Raw genomic sequence first — 14,772 nt, forward strand, 5'->3', positions numbered from 1 at the left:
ATGTCCACCGTTCCCTTTATCACCTTGGTTGCCCTTGTCTGCATCCATGCTAGTGTCCTCCGATTGGCTAAGCAAGAATATCCATGTGACGTCCCCAAATCAGGAAGTGTAAATCATAGAGGAAAATTACATTAAATTTATATTATGCCGCTACAAAAAATAGTTTGACCAGAACCTAATCTTTAGACAATGATATTTAGGGCTGTATTTCAATTGTTCATGAAAATTTAGTGTATGTTTTGATAAGGCCATAAGTTAAATAATAAAATTCTGTCTGCTTACAGCTACTTCTAGGCGGACATCAGGGCTTACTGTGAATTTTTTTTTTTTATGGGTTTTAATATATAAAAGTCTGCAATTTTTTTAATGACTTTTAGTAGTGGCTCCATGACCATATAGGGATTTTGAAACTCTGAATTACAAAAAATGAGTTGCTGCCACAAGATCACGCCACAAATTTATAAATGCATTTTTTCGTGTTTTTTTTCTTTGTGTTTTCTCAATTTAGGTCAAATTTAATCTACATGTTACTCTAATAGATTATGGTATTGATTTCAAAGCTGTGTATGTTAAACATCAAAAGGTTTGTTTCATCAGAGGTTAAATAAGTTTAAAAATCATTTTGTTGCAATAGATAATGTAAAACTAATAGGTAATTGTGTGTTTCCAATATTTTTCCCCCCTGGGAAAGTTTTTAATGATAAAAAATAAATAGCTACATTTTAAAAGTGAACAAAAACATTTACCTTCTATAGACATAAACCATCTCAGTCATTTGGAAAACTTTTCGACATGTCTCAGAGATATGTAAATTGTTGTATTCAGTTGGGGCCTCTAAGTGCTGAGACCCCCCACTTATGATCTCATTATATTGCAGGAGACTGCACAATAGACTTAAAATGGAGCCCATCTAGTTGCTTCTCCTCTGTCCAATGATCAGTGGATGTCTCAACACTGTGACCCAGACAAATAAAAACTTTCTGTGACCTATCGAAAGTGTTTCCAATTGACAGGGACACTTTAAGCCTATATAATAATAATAGAAGGGGGGGGGGGATTTGATCCCCTGCTGATTCTGAACATTTGCCCACTGTCAAAGAAATGATCAGTCTATAATTGTAATGGTCGGTTTATTTGAACAGTGAGAGCCACAATAGCAACAAAATAATCCAGAAAAATGCATTTTTAAAAACTGATGCATTGATTTGCATATTATTCAGTGAAACAAGTATTTGATCCCCTATCAATCAGTAAGATGCCTGGCTCCCAGGTGTCTTTTAAACAGGTAGCGAGCTGAGATTAGGAGCACTCTCTTAAAGGGAAGGCTCCTAATCTCATCTTGTTACCTGTAAAAAGGCACCCGTCTACAGAAGTAATCAACCAATCAGATTCCAAACTCTTCACCATGACCAAGACTAAAGAGCTGTGTAAGGATGTCAGAGACAAGATTGTACACAAAGACCATCGCCAAGCAGCTTGTTGAGTAGTTTGGAAACAATTGGTAAAACACTACGCTGTAAAGTACTAAAATCCTGCAGCACCTGCAAGGTCCTTCCGCTCAAGAAAACACATGTACAGTCTGTCTGAAGTTTGCCAATGAACCTCTGAATGATTTAGATGTGTACTAGTGTTGTTCTAATGATGCAAATGATTGCAAGGGTTGCCATATCAACACGTCTATGTGAGCACTGAGCTAGCCAGCCCCGGGCATCTGCACCGAAGCACTTTACTACTACAATCACTTTATCCATGTCTTTATTGAGAATTGTTTGCTATTTTTGCACAAGTTGCCATATCAGTGCTATATAACTAAGAGCAAGAAACAGGTGCAGCACTAGATCAAGAAATGGTGAGTGACCCACTGACATGGCACATGTGATAGGTTACCACTGCATCCAGTGATTGGCTGAGCGGCACATTCTTGTGTTGAACAGTAAAGATCTGGCACAGCTGTAATGGCAACAGTGGGGTATTATGGTAGGTGAGCATCGCCAGACAAAGCCTTTAAAAAAGAGAATAAACTTGACATTACATCCAGCTGCCTGTCCATGTAGTCTGTTTTACTTCAAGGATGAAAGAAGTTAAATAGGAAAACATGCAATTCCCAATACTTTCTGGTAAAAATAGAAATTTGCAGATGTTGATTTTGGGTCTTCTGTGTGATTTCAACACAAAGTACAATAGACACTTTATTAACTGCTGTGATTGCCGTAGGAAAACATGGCCGGTATTGGACATGACATTTAAAGAGAGAAATAGTTGTGCAATTAATCAGGTCACAAACAATAGCGAAGCATCTGATTAATAATTTCCACTACTGCTGCCAATACATCATTTGCTGGAAAGGTTTTTTTTTTTTTTTTACAGCTGGGAATTAGTGGAATTTGTCAATACACAGAGAGTGAATAAATATTTATAGAAATTTTATTATGAGATGGATAAAGCGATGATTAGTTGTATTACCATATGAGCAATGGAGAAGAGGTTTCAAGATACAGATCAGCCATTCTTACATGCCTGAACTCTGATCTCGTTCCTTTCCTGTGGACACTTGCTTGTACAACATAGTGCTACAAGCTTAGCCATGTTTTCACCAGCACACCTGCGAAACGGACAACTTAAAAAATGAATTGGCTTTCAAAGTAAATTGAAAAAATGTCATAACTAGTTAAAAACATTAATTGCATAAAATTGGAATTTTGACACAGCCCGAGAGGTTAACCCAGTAGTGTCTCCAGCTGGCCTCTGTGTGGGGATTATCTCTTAATAATGCTACATCTGCAATGCACATCTATTACTGTGACCGCATGTGAGATCTCGAAAATCCCCTGAAAAGCTGGAGACATTTTAATCATAGATTTTGCAGTATTTCCATGCCAAATGAGAAATTAGTGACAACGTGAAGGAAACATATTATGAACTCTGGGGACTAATGATTCTAAGGATGAACTAATGTTATTATGGGTAACTGAAGAAAGGAAGGGTTGGCCTTATGTGACCCTGTATGTCAGTGATTTAGAATTCACAGGATTGAGGTGTAAATTACTGCCAGAAATATTTGTAACATCATTGTTGCTTAGAACCTGCTAAATTCTTTTGATGGATTAGGGTAAAATAGGTTTAATAATAAAAATAATACTAAGGTGGATATACTGTAGTTTTAGTAATATAGATCTTTTTTCATTCAGTGCAAAAAGCCTCATTAACACTGCCAAAGAGGCAGATGGCCTGTTGAGCCCAACCTCTAAGGGTGGGTATATCAGTTGGATTGCCTGTGGTAATGGCATCTTCAGAAAGATCTAAGATCTTAGTAAGTGGACCTAAAAGGTCTAAAAAATTGTCCTGGCATAAGGCAAAACTGCGGTAAATACCCTTTTTTGAGTTTTTTTTGCCCGACTTTTGTATGTACTTAACAAGCATAGGGTCTAATTCTGGGGTTTGTGCTGCATTCATAGAGATTGTTGGTGTTGGGCGCTCAGCCCAAAGACCCTTACGTATCCAATGTGAAATGAACCGCTCCACTTGGGGATTTGGGGTCCATTCTCCAGAGCGGTGATGTTTGATAAGTGTGGAATCAAAGAATGGGACTCCTAAGCTTTCTAGCACAGCTAAGTCTGAGAATAAGGTATCATCATACATAGATTTACTGCCCTCCGATTCATTTGGATTTTAAGAGGGGTCATTAGAATCTGAATAATCAGAATAGTCAAATAGTCAAATCATTGTCAGAGTCATCAATTTTAGAGTCTTCAATATATGAATCAGGTTTGGACCATTTAGAGACTTTATTAACCCGAATATCATAGACCTCCTCTTGGGTAGAGGGTTGATGATGCAACATAGAGGTATCTGCAAAATGGCTGTGAGATGTATGCATGCCGTCATAGGTTTCCGGACCCATTTCTTTAACATTAGGCTTTCTGTGTTTGAGAGAAATGTGGTCGTCATCATTTGTATGCCTTTTTATGAGGAATAGTCTGAGATATTGCCATGAAAACAGACTTTGCTACTGAATCATGCATAGTAGCCATAGCATTATTAACTGCGGTTGTGACTGACCTTCACACTGTCTGGTCAACCAATTCCTGTATTTGGTCATCTAAGGCTTCTTTCACACTATGAAGTTCACCCGTTATTAAACATCCGTTTTCTGTGTAAAAAAATGGACGTTTAATAACGGATGAAATAATGGGTGCTAACGGCTGAATAAATATTCATCCCTAAAGACCCGTTATCCCTCATGTATGGCTGAACACCTCTGCCTACAGACTCCCACAGCCCGGGACCACTACTACTCCCATCATGGAACAGACTTGTTTCCATGATGGGAGTAATAATTCCCTAGCTGGGGGAGTTTGCAGACAGCTGGGGAAGCTACAATGGTGTTTGTGCTACCCCCATAATGGAACAGAGTCTGTTCTATGATGGGAGTTGTAGTACAGGGGCTGTGGGATTGATCGCACCGGGTTTCACTCGATGTGATCAGAAGTTTTTAAGCAGGGGAGCGGGCAGAAAGCTCTGCAACCCTGAAATGTATCAGTGTGTTTTAACTTTCATTTTTAAATCCCCCGCAGGGAGCCCTGAATGGCCGGTACCCCGAGGAGCCAATCAGGGCTCTCAGCGGTAGATTTAAAAATGAAAATTGTGAGTAGCAGGGGCCATATGTATATTAAAAGTGCTGTGGGAGGCAAGATATATAGCGCTGCAGGGGGGGGGGGGGGGGGGGGGGGGAGTCAGAAATATAGCCTATATATCTAGCCCCCCAGCGGCGCATTAGATATGACCCCTGCCAGCGCATTAAATATATACCACCCTCCAGCGCATTAAATATATACCCCCCGCCAGCACATTAGATATATACCCCCCGCAGCGCATTCTAGCAGCAGCATCGGCCGCCTGATGCTGCTGATAGAAATACTTTTCATACACAGTGCTGCAGCTGCATATGTATATAGAAGCACTGGGGGGGGCAGATAACACTATATGTCTGCACTCCCCAGCACTTATATATATATATACCCCTGCTATTAATGAAAAGTATTTCTATAGGGAGCGCATAGCGTCAGGAGACGGCTGCTGGCACTATGCGCTGCTAACAGAAATACTTTCCATTAATAGCCTGCAGGGGTATATGTATATAGAAGCTCTGGGGGGACAGACATATAGCGTTATCTGCCCCCCCCCCCCCCCCACACAGCGCTTCTATATACATATGCTGACACTGCGCTATGTATGAAAAGTATTTCTGCTAGAATGCTTTTCACATATAGCGCTGCAGTGGCACAGGTATGTATATAGAAGCGCTGCGATGCTACATTATGAATGCGCTGGCGGGGGGTATATATTTAATGTGCCGGTGGGGGGTATATATTTAATGCGCCGGCAGGGGGTATATATTTAATGCACTGGCGGGGTTATATATTTAATGCGCTGGTGGGGGGGTATATATTTATTAATGCGCCAGTGGGGGTCATATCTAATGCGCTGCTGGGGGGCTAGATATATAGGCTATATGTCTGCCCCCCCCCTGCAACGCTATATATCTTGCCCCCACAGCGCTTTTAATATACATATGGCCCCTGCTACTCACAACGTTCATTTTTAAATCTCCCTCTGAGAGCCCTGATTGGCTCCTCTGCACCGACCAATCATGGCTCCCAGCAGGGGATTCAAAAATGAAAGTTAAAACACACTGATACATCACAGGGTTGTGGACCATGCCGCCCGCTCCCCTGCTTAATAACTTCAGATCGCATCGGGTCTCAGAAGTGATACCCGCTGAGATCAATCCCTCAGCCCCTGTACTACAACCCCCATCATGGAATAGACTGTTCCATGATGGGGGTAGTAGTACAAACACTAATGTAGCCTCCCCAGCTGTCTGCAGACTCCCGCAGCTAGGGAATTACTACTCCCATCATGGAAACAAGTCTGTTCCATGATGGGAGTAGTAAAAGTCCCTCAGCACTGCAGGAGTCTGCTGATGTCACCTCTTCTGAGCATGCTCAGTAAAAATAACGTCAGTTATAATATCAGCCATTAACGGGTTTATTTTCTAACATACGTCGGCCATAGACTTCAATGTTAAAAATAACATCAGTTAATTTACCCCTTTCTTGTGACGGGCGAAAAATTAGTGCATGTCACGTTATTTCTCCCGTCACAACTAACGTCCGTTTATAATGACAGGCTATAACGGGTGATAACAGGTAAACGAAAAAACCCATTGACTTCAATGGGGTTGTTTAACGGACGTTAATAATTATTTTACTAACGTACGTTTATTAACGGGTGAACTTCATAGTGTGAAAGCAGCCTAAGACATATACAGATTCATCAGATTTTGGTTTTTCAGAAGACATGTCTTAGTCTCTGTCTCTCTCTCTATATATATATATATATATATATATATATATATATATATATATATATATATTATGTAAATCGTTTATAATATATTTAATGAATTAATGATAATAAAGAAATATAGTAGATAGAATAAATAATCATATATATATATATATATATATATATATATATATATATATATATATATATATATATATAGCATATTGGACAATAATAAGGGTGAGGTAAATTTATATATGATAAATTTAGTCAGACAATGCTGTAATGTCCTGAAAAGGACACTGGGAAGCAAGCTGAGGAGAAATTATTTAATGACAGGAGATGGGAAGGACGGACGTCACCGAAGTGCTGCTCTGTGAGGAGGAGCGCACTGACTGACAGAAAGGGGGGGAAGAACGGATGGCTAGTTGATGGCTGAGAGCGCCGAAACAAAGAAAGAGAGTGAACGGTGTCACAAGAAACTATGTGAGAGGGAGAAAACAAGTGAGGAAGGGAGTATAAAAGTAATGGAGATTAGTGTTGATAAGAAAGGGGGGAAAAAGGTGAATATGGAAGATGGTTATATGAAGAAGGGGGGGGGGGTTGTATGTTAGAAGAAAGAATATAAATGTTTATTAACAGAAAGGGGGATAGAAAGGACAATATGGAGAGTGAGTTAATCACATTGCAGATAAAGTGAATAATAAATTACTACAAGGTACTTATCTGTATCTTTAACAGTGAAGAAAGAGGAAGTTACCCCAGTTACAGCTCCTTTTATGACATGGGAGATGCTCTCATTGGTTTTTATCAGTACATAGCATGTTTAATTGCAACATTGTACCTACATTTTTTCTTATTATTATTGTAAAAATGTTTTAATATTAACTGCTAATTTTCTGCAGTAAAGAAAGTTTTGCAGAATGCGAGGTCTCCTGTCTTTCTATAAAATGGTGGCAGCCAATCCCCGCTGTCAGCCAGAAATATGAATTTATATTCACATCACTGGCCAGCCGAAGTACAGAGCAGAGCCGTTCTGCATCTCAGGGATGAAGGACGATCGCAGCGGGTGTCAGCACACTCAGCTCCATGCTGGGAGCTCTAATACCTGCATTAATAGACAGATCGCAGTGAGTGTCACTTCTGACACCTGTTGCGAACTGTCTATTAATGCAGGTATTACAGCTCCAAGCATGGAGCAGAGTGTGCTCCATGTTGGTAGCAGTAGTACCTGCAGTTAAGGAAAGATCACAATGGGTGTCACTTCTGACACCCGCTGCGATCCTCCTGTATAATGTATACATGCAGGATGGCGGGTGGCCACTCTTCTATGGTCCCCTGCACTGACATATATATATATATATATACACACACACACCTATTCATATTTCCCACAGAGAGTTGTGATTGGCTGGAACCATGCGGCCAATCACAGCTCTCTGTAGGAAATATGAATAGGGCTATAGTATACGACCATAGAACCATAGAAGACCATACAAGAGCGGCCAGCAACCCACCCGCATCTTTGCGTTATACAGGAGGATCGCAACGGGTGTCAGAAGTGACACCCAGGGCAATCTGTCAATTAATACATAGTAACATAGTTCATAAGGTTGAAAAAAGACCAGAGTCCATCAAGTTCAACCTATAACCCTAATCAGTCCCTACTGAGTTGATCCAGAGGAAGGCAAAAAAAACCTCATACCAGAGGTAAAAATTCCTTCCTGACTCCTGAATAAATCCCTGGATCAACGTTCTGTCCCTATAAATCTAGTATACATTACCAGCGATGTTATTATTCTCCAAAACTGCATCCAGACCCCTTTTGAACTCTTTTACAGAGTTCACCATGACCACCTCCTCGGGCAGAGAATTCCACAGTCTCACTGCTTTTGCAGTAAAGAACCCCCTGTCTGTGCTGGTGTAGAAACCTTCTTTCTTCTAAACGTAGAGGATGCCCCCTTGTTATAGATACAGTCCTGGGTATAAATAGATCATGGGAGAGATCTCTGTAAGGTCCCCTGATATATTTATATATAGTTATTAGGTCTCCCCTAAGCCTTCTTTTTTCTAAACTAAATAACCCAAATTCTGATAATCTTTCTGGGTACTGTAGTCCTTCCATTCCCTGTATTACCCTGGTTGCCCGTCTTTGAACCCTCTCCAGCTCCACTATATCTTTCTTGTACAGTGGTGCCCAGTACTGTACACAGTATTCTATGTGTGGTCTGACTAGTGATTTGTACAGTGGTAGAATTATTTCCTAGTCGTGGGCATCTATGCCCCTATTGATGCACCCCATGATTTTATTTGCCTTGGCAGCAGCTGCCCAACACTTGTCACTACAGCTAAATTTACTGTTAACTAAGACTCCTAAGTCCTTTTCCACATCAGTCGTCCCAAGTGTTCTCCCATTTAATACATAATCCCAGCCCGGATTTTTCTTCCCCATGTGCATTACCTTACATTTATCAGTGTTGAACCTCATCTGCCCCTTCCCAGCCCAAACCTCCAACCTATCCAGATCCATTTGTAACAGTGCACTGTCCTCTATTGTGTTGACCGCTTTACAGAGTTTAGTATCATCTGCAAAGATTGCTACTTTACTACTCAACCCCTCTACAAGGTCATTAATGAATATATTAAATAGAACAGGACCCAAGACTGACCCCTGTGGTACCCCACTAGTAACAGTCACCCAATCAGAATAAGTACGATTAATAACCACCCACTGTTTCCTATCACTGAGCCAGTTACTTACTTACACACATTCTCCCGCAGCCCAATTCTTCTTATTTTATGCACCAACCATTTATGTGGCACCGTATCAAATGCTTTGAAAAAATCCAGATATATGACATCCAGCTATTGCCCCTGGTCAAGTCTGGAGCTCACCTCCTCATAAAAGCTGATCAGGTTAGTTTGACAGGATGGATCCCTCATAAACCCATGCTGATATGATGGTCATACATTTATTTTTATCAAGATACTCCAAAATAGCATCTCTTAGAAAACCCTCAAACAATTTACATACAACGGAGGTTAAACTAACAGGTCTATAATTCCCGGGGTCACCTTTTGACCCCTTTAGGACGGAGCCCATTTTCACCTCTAGGACGAAGCCCTTTTTTGCAAATCTGACCACTGTCACTTTAAACATTAATAACTCTGGAATGCTTTTAGTTATCATTCTGATTCTGAGATTGTTTTTTCGTGACATTCTACTTAAACATAGTGGTAAATTTTTGTGGTAACTTGCATCCTTTCTTGGTGAAAAATCCCCAAATTTGATGAAAAAATTAAAAATTTAGCATTTTTCTAACTTTGAAGCTCTCTGCTTTTAAGGAAAATGGATATTCCAAATAATTTTTTTTTGGATTCACATATACAACATGTCTACTTTATGATTGCATCATAAAATTGACGAGTTTTTACTTTTGGAAGACAACAGAGGACTTCAAAGTTCAGCAGCAATTTTCCAATTTTTCACAAAATTTTCAAACTCGCAATTTTTCAGGGACCAGTTCAGGTTTAAAGTGGATTTGAAGGGTCTTCATATTAGAAATACCCCATAAATGACCCCATTATAAAAACTGCACCCCCAAAGTATTCAAAATGACATTCAGTAAATGTTTTAACCTTTTAGGTGTTTCACAGGAAAAGCAGCAAAGTGAAGGAGAAAATTCAAAATCTTCATTTTTTACACTCGCATGTTCTTGTAGACCCAATTTTTGAATTTTTAGCCCAATTTCTCTCGAGTAAGCACATACCTCATATGTCTATGTAAAGTGTTCGGCGGGCACAGTAGAGGGCTCAGAAGCGAAGGAGCGACAAGGGGATTTTGGAGAGTACGTTTTTCTGAAATGGTTTTTGGGGGCATGTCGCATTTAGGAAGCCCCTATGGTGCCAGAACAGCATTAAAAAAAACACATGGCATACCATTTTGGAAACTAGACCCCTTGAGGAACATAACAAGGAATAAAGTGAGCCTTAATACCCCACAGGTGTTTCACGACTTTTACATATGTAAAAAAAAAAAAAAAAAAAATTCACAAAAATGTGGGTTTTCCCCCAAATTTCACATTTTTGCAAGGGTTAATAGCAGAAAAGACCCCCCAAAATTTGTAACCCCATCTCTTCTGAGTATGGAGGTACCCCATAAGTGGACCTGAAGTGCACTGCGGGCGAACTACAATGCTCAGAAGGGAAGGCATCATATTTTGCTTTTTGAGAGCAAATTTTGCTCGGGGGGCATGTCGCATTTAGGAAGCACCTATGGTGCCAGAATAGCAAAATAACCCCCACATGGCATACCATTTTGGAAACTAGACCCCTCACAGAATGTAATGAGGGGTACAGTGAGCATTTACCCCCCACTGGTGTCTGACAGATCTTTGGAACAGTGGGCTGTGCAAAATTTTTCATTTTCACTGACCACTGTTCCAAAGATCCGTCAGACACCTGTGGGGTGTAAATTCTCACTGCACCCCTCATTACATTCCTTGAGGGGTGTAGTTTCCGAAATGGGGTCACATGTGGGGTTTTTTTTTTTTTGCGTTTGTCAAAACCGCTGTAACAATCAGCCACCCCTGTGCAAATCACCTCAAATGTTCATGGCGCACTCTCCCTTCTGGGCCTTGTTGTGCGCCCCCAGAGCACTTTGCGCCCACATATGGGGTATCTCCGTACTCGGGAGAAATTGCGTTACAAATTTTGGGGGGCGTTTCTCCCTTTTACCTCTTGTGAAAATGAAAAGTATAGGGCAACACCAGCATGTTAGTGTAAATTTTTTCATTTTTTTACACTAACATGCTGGTGTAGACCCCAACTGTTCCTTTTCATAAGGGGTAAAAGGAGAAAAAGCCCCACAAAATTTGTTAGGCAATTTCTCCCGAGTACGGCCATACCCCATATGTTGCCTTGAAATACGACAGGGCTCCAAAGTGAGAGCACCATGCGCATTTGAGGCCTGAATTAGGGACTTGCATAGGGGTGGACATAGGGGTATTCTATGCCAGTGATTCCCAAACAGGGTGCCTCCAGCTGTTGATAAACTCCCAGCATGCTTGGACAGTCAATTGCTGTCCAGAAATGCTGGGAGTTTTTTTTTTTTGCAACAGCTGGAGGCTCCATCTTAGAAACACTGCCATACAATACGTTTTTCATTTTTATTGGGGAGGGGGGTGGTGGGGGTGGGGCAGTGTACGTGTGTATGTGTAGAGTTTTACTCTTTATTTTATGTTAGTGTAGTGTTTTTAGGTTACATTCACACTGGAGGCAGAATACACTGAGTCTCCCGCTAGGAGTTTGAGTTGCGGCAGAAAATTTGCCGCTGCTCAAATTTGTAGCGGGGAACTCACTGTAATCTACCGCCAGTGTGAATGTAGCCTGTACATTCACACGGGAGGGGGGTCAAAACTACAACTCCCAGCATGCAGACCATGCATGCTGGGAGTTGTAGTTTTGCAACAGCTGGAGGCACACTGGCTGGAAAACCTTGAGTTAGGTTCTATGACCTAACTCAGTATTTTCCAACCAGTGTGCCTCCAGCTGTTGCAAAACTGCAACTCCCAGCATGTACTGATTGCGGAAGGGCATGCTGGGAGATGTAGTTATGCAATGGCTGGAGGCACGCAAGTACAACTCCCAGCATGCCAAGACAGCCTTATGCTGTTCCTGAATGCTGGGAGTTGTAGTTTTGCAAGATTTAGAGGGGTTCAAGTTGTAAATCACTGTGCAGTGGTCTCAAAATTGTGGCCCTCCAGATGTTGCAAAACTACAACTCGCAGCATGCCCAGACAGCAAACTGCTGTCTGGGCATGCTGAGAGTTGTAGTTTTGCAACATCTGGAGGGCTACAGTTTGAGACCACTTAGTGATCTACAACCTGAACCCCTCTAAATATTGCAAAACTACAAGTCCCAGCATGCCCACACAGCAAACAGCTGTCTGGGCATGCTGGGAGTTGTAGTTTTGCAACATCTGGAGGGCCACGGTTTAGAGACCACTGTAAACTGTGGCCCTCCGGATGTTGCTAGGCAACAACTCACCTAGCAGGACCCGGAAGCCGCCGCCGCCGCACGTGGGGGATCCCCGCATGGAGGATCGCGCTCCGGGATCCAGGTAGGGACCTTCGGCGCCGACCTTCCCTGGACGGTTCCCCCGTTTTGCCCGGACACCGACAGGTGGGCAAAGCGGGGGAACCGAACTTTAACCCCCCCTCCCCCGGTCTGCTATCGGTCGGTCGCCCGGCCGACCAATAGCAGGGATAGGAGGGGTGGCACCCCTGCCACCAAACTCCTATCCCTTTAGGGGGATCGAGGGTGTCTCGGACACCTACGATCCCTCTTATTTTCCGGGTCACCCGGTCACCAGTGACCCATATGACCCGGAATCGCGCAGATCGCAGGTCTGAATTGACCTGCGATTTGCACGCATCGTGGTCATGGGGTGGTCTCAGGACCCCCCTCGGCGATGTGCCGGGATGCCTGCTGTTAGATAACAGCAGTCATCCCGGCCCGATCACCGCTACCGGTGCCGTGGCGCTCCCGGAACCCCGCGATGTACATGTACGTCGCCGCGCGCCAAGTGACACTTCGCGGTGCCGTACATGTACGTCGTTCGTCGTGAAGGGGTTAAATATTGGCACCACATTTGCCATGCGCCAGTTCTGGGGAACAGTCCCCGTTACTATAGAGTCCCTGAATATTAAAAATAGGGGTCTGTCTATTACATTACTTACTTCCTTTAGAACACATGGGTGAATGCCCTGGGGACCTGGGGATTTGTCTATTTTGATTTTCTGTAGGCGGCACTGTACTTCTTCCTGGGTTAGACAGATGACCTGTACTGGGGAGTTTACCTTATCTTGCTGTATTTCACCTGGCATTTCATTTTCCTCGGTCAATACAGTGGAGAAGAATTTGTTTAATATATTAGCTTTTTCCTGATCCCCATCTATAATTTCATCCTCATCATTTTTGAAAGTGTCTACACTTTCATTTTTGACCTTTTTGCTATTAATATAGTTAAAGGGTACCTCTCATCAAAAAAACTTTTGATATATTATAGATTAATGTATGGAGAATAACTTTACAATTGCATGTTATTAAAAAAATATGCTTCTTTCTATTTAATTTTCCACTTTGAAGAAATGACCACTAGGGGTCTCCCTACCAGTCCGGCAGCAAGCATTTCAGACTCATGCTGGAGTCCTAAACACTGCGAGCTGCCAGTCTGCTTTGTTAACAAAAGAGAACACTCAGACCTGCCAGCCTTCTTTGTTCACAGCCTGTCAGAAATACTTGCTGACATGACTGATCGGAAAAAATACAATAGAAAGAAGCATATTTTTCATTAACATGCTATTGGAAAGTTATTCAACATTCATTAATCTAAAATATATCAAAAGTTTATTTGATGAGAGGTACCCTTTAATGAACATTTTGGGTTTAGTTTCACTCTCTTTGGCAATGAATCTTTCTGTCTCTATGTTTGTGGCTTTTAACAGTTTTTTTTTTTTTTTACATATTTTACATTTTTCTCTATAGCTTTTTAATGCTTTTTCACTGCCGTCCTGTTTTAGTAGCTTAAATGCTTTATTTTTGTAATTTATTGCCCCCTTAACATTTTTATTCATCCATATTGGTTTTCTTTTATTTCTGACCCTTTTATTCCCATAAGGTATATACATCTTACAGGAAGAATTTAAGGACGCAGGATTTTTCAGTTTTTGCATTTTCGTTTTTTCCTCCTTACCTTTTAAAAATCATAACCCTTTCAATTTTCCACCTAAAAATCCATATTATGGCTTATTTTTTGTGTCACCAATTCTACTTTGCAGTGACATTAGTCATTTTACCCCAAAATCTACGGCGAAATGGAAAGAAAAATCATTGTGCGACAAAATCGAAGAAAAAACGCCATTGTGTAAATTTTGGGGGCTTCCGTTTCTAAGCAGTGCATATTTCGGTAAAAAGGATACCTTATTATTCTGTAGGTCCATACGGTTAAAATGGTACCCTACTTATATAGGTTTCATTTTGTCGTACTTCTGGAAAAAAAATCATTACTACATGCAGGAAAATTTATACGTTTAAAAGTGTCATCTTCTGACCCCTATAACTTTTTTATTTTTCCACATACAGGGCGGATTTTTTGCGCCATGATCTGAAGTTTTTATCGGTACCATTTTTGTTTTGATCTGACTTTTTGATCGCTTTTTATTCATTTTTAATGGTATAAAAATTGACCAAAAATATGCTTTTTTGGAATTGGGATTTTTTTTACGCGTACGCCATTGACCGTGGGGTTTAATTAACTATATATTTTTATAGTTCGGACATTTACGCACGTGGCGATACCACATATGTTTATTTTTATTTACACAGTTTTATTTTTTTATGGGAAAAGGGGGGTGATTCAA

This window comes from Hyla sarda, chromosome 3 (assembly GCF_029499605.1).
Source record: "Hyla sarda isolate aHylSar1 chromosome 3, aHylSar1.hap1, whole genome shotgun sequence".
NCBI classification, from domain to species: domain Eukaryota; kingdom Metazoa; phylum Chordata; class Amphibia; order Anura; family Hylidae; genus Hyla; species Hyla sarda.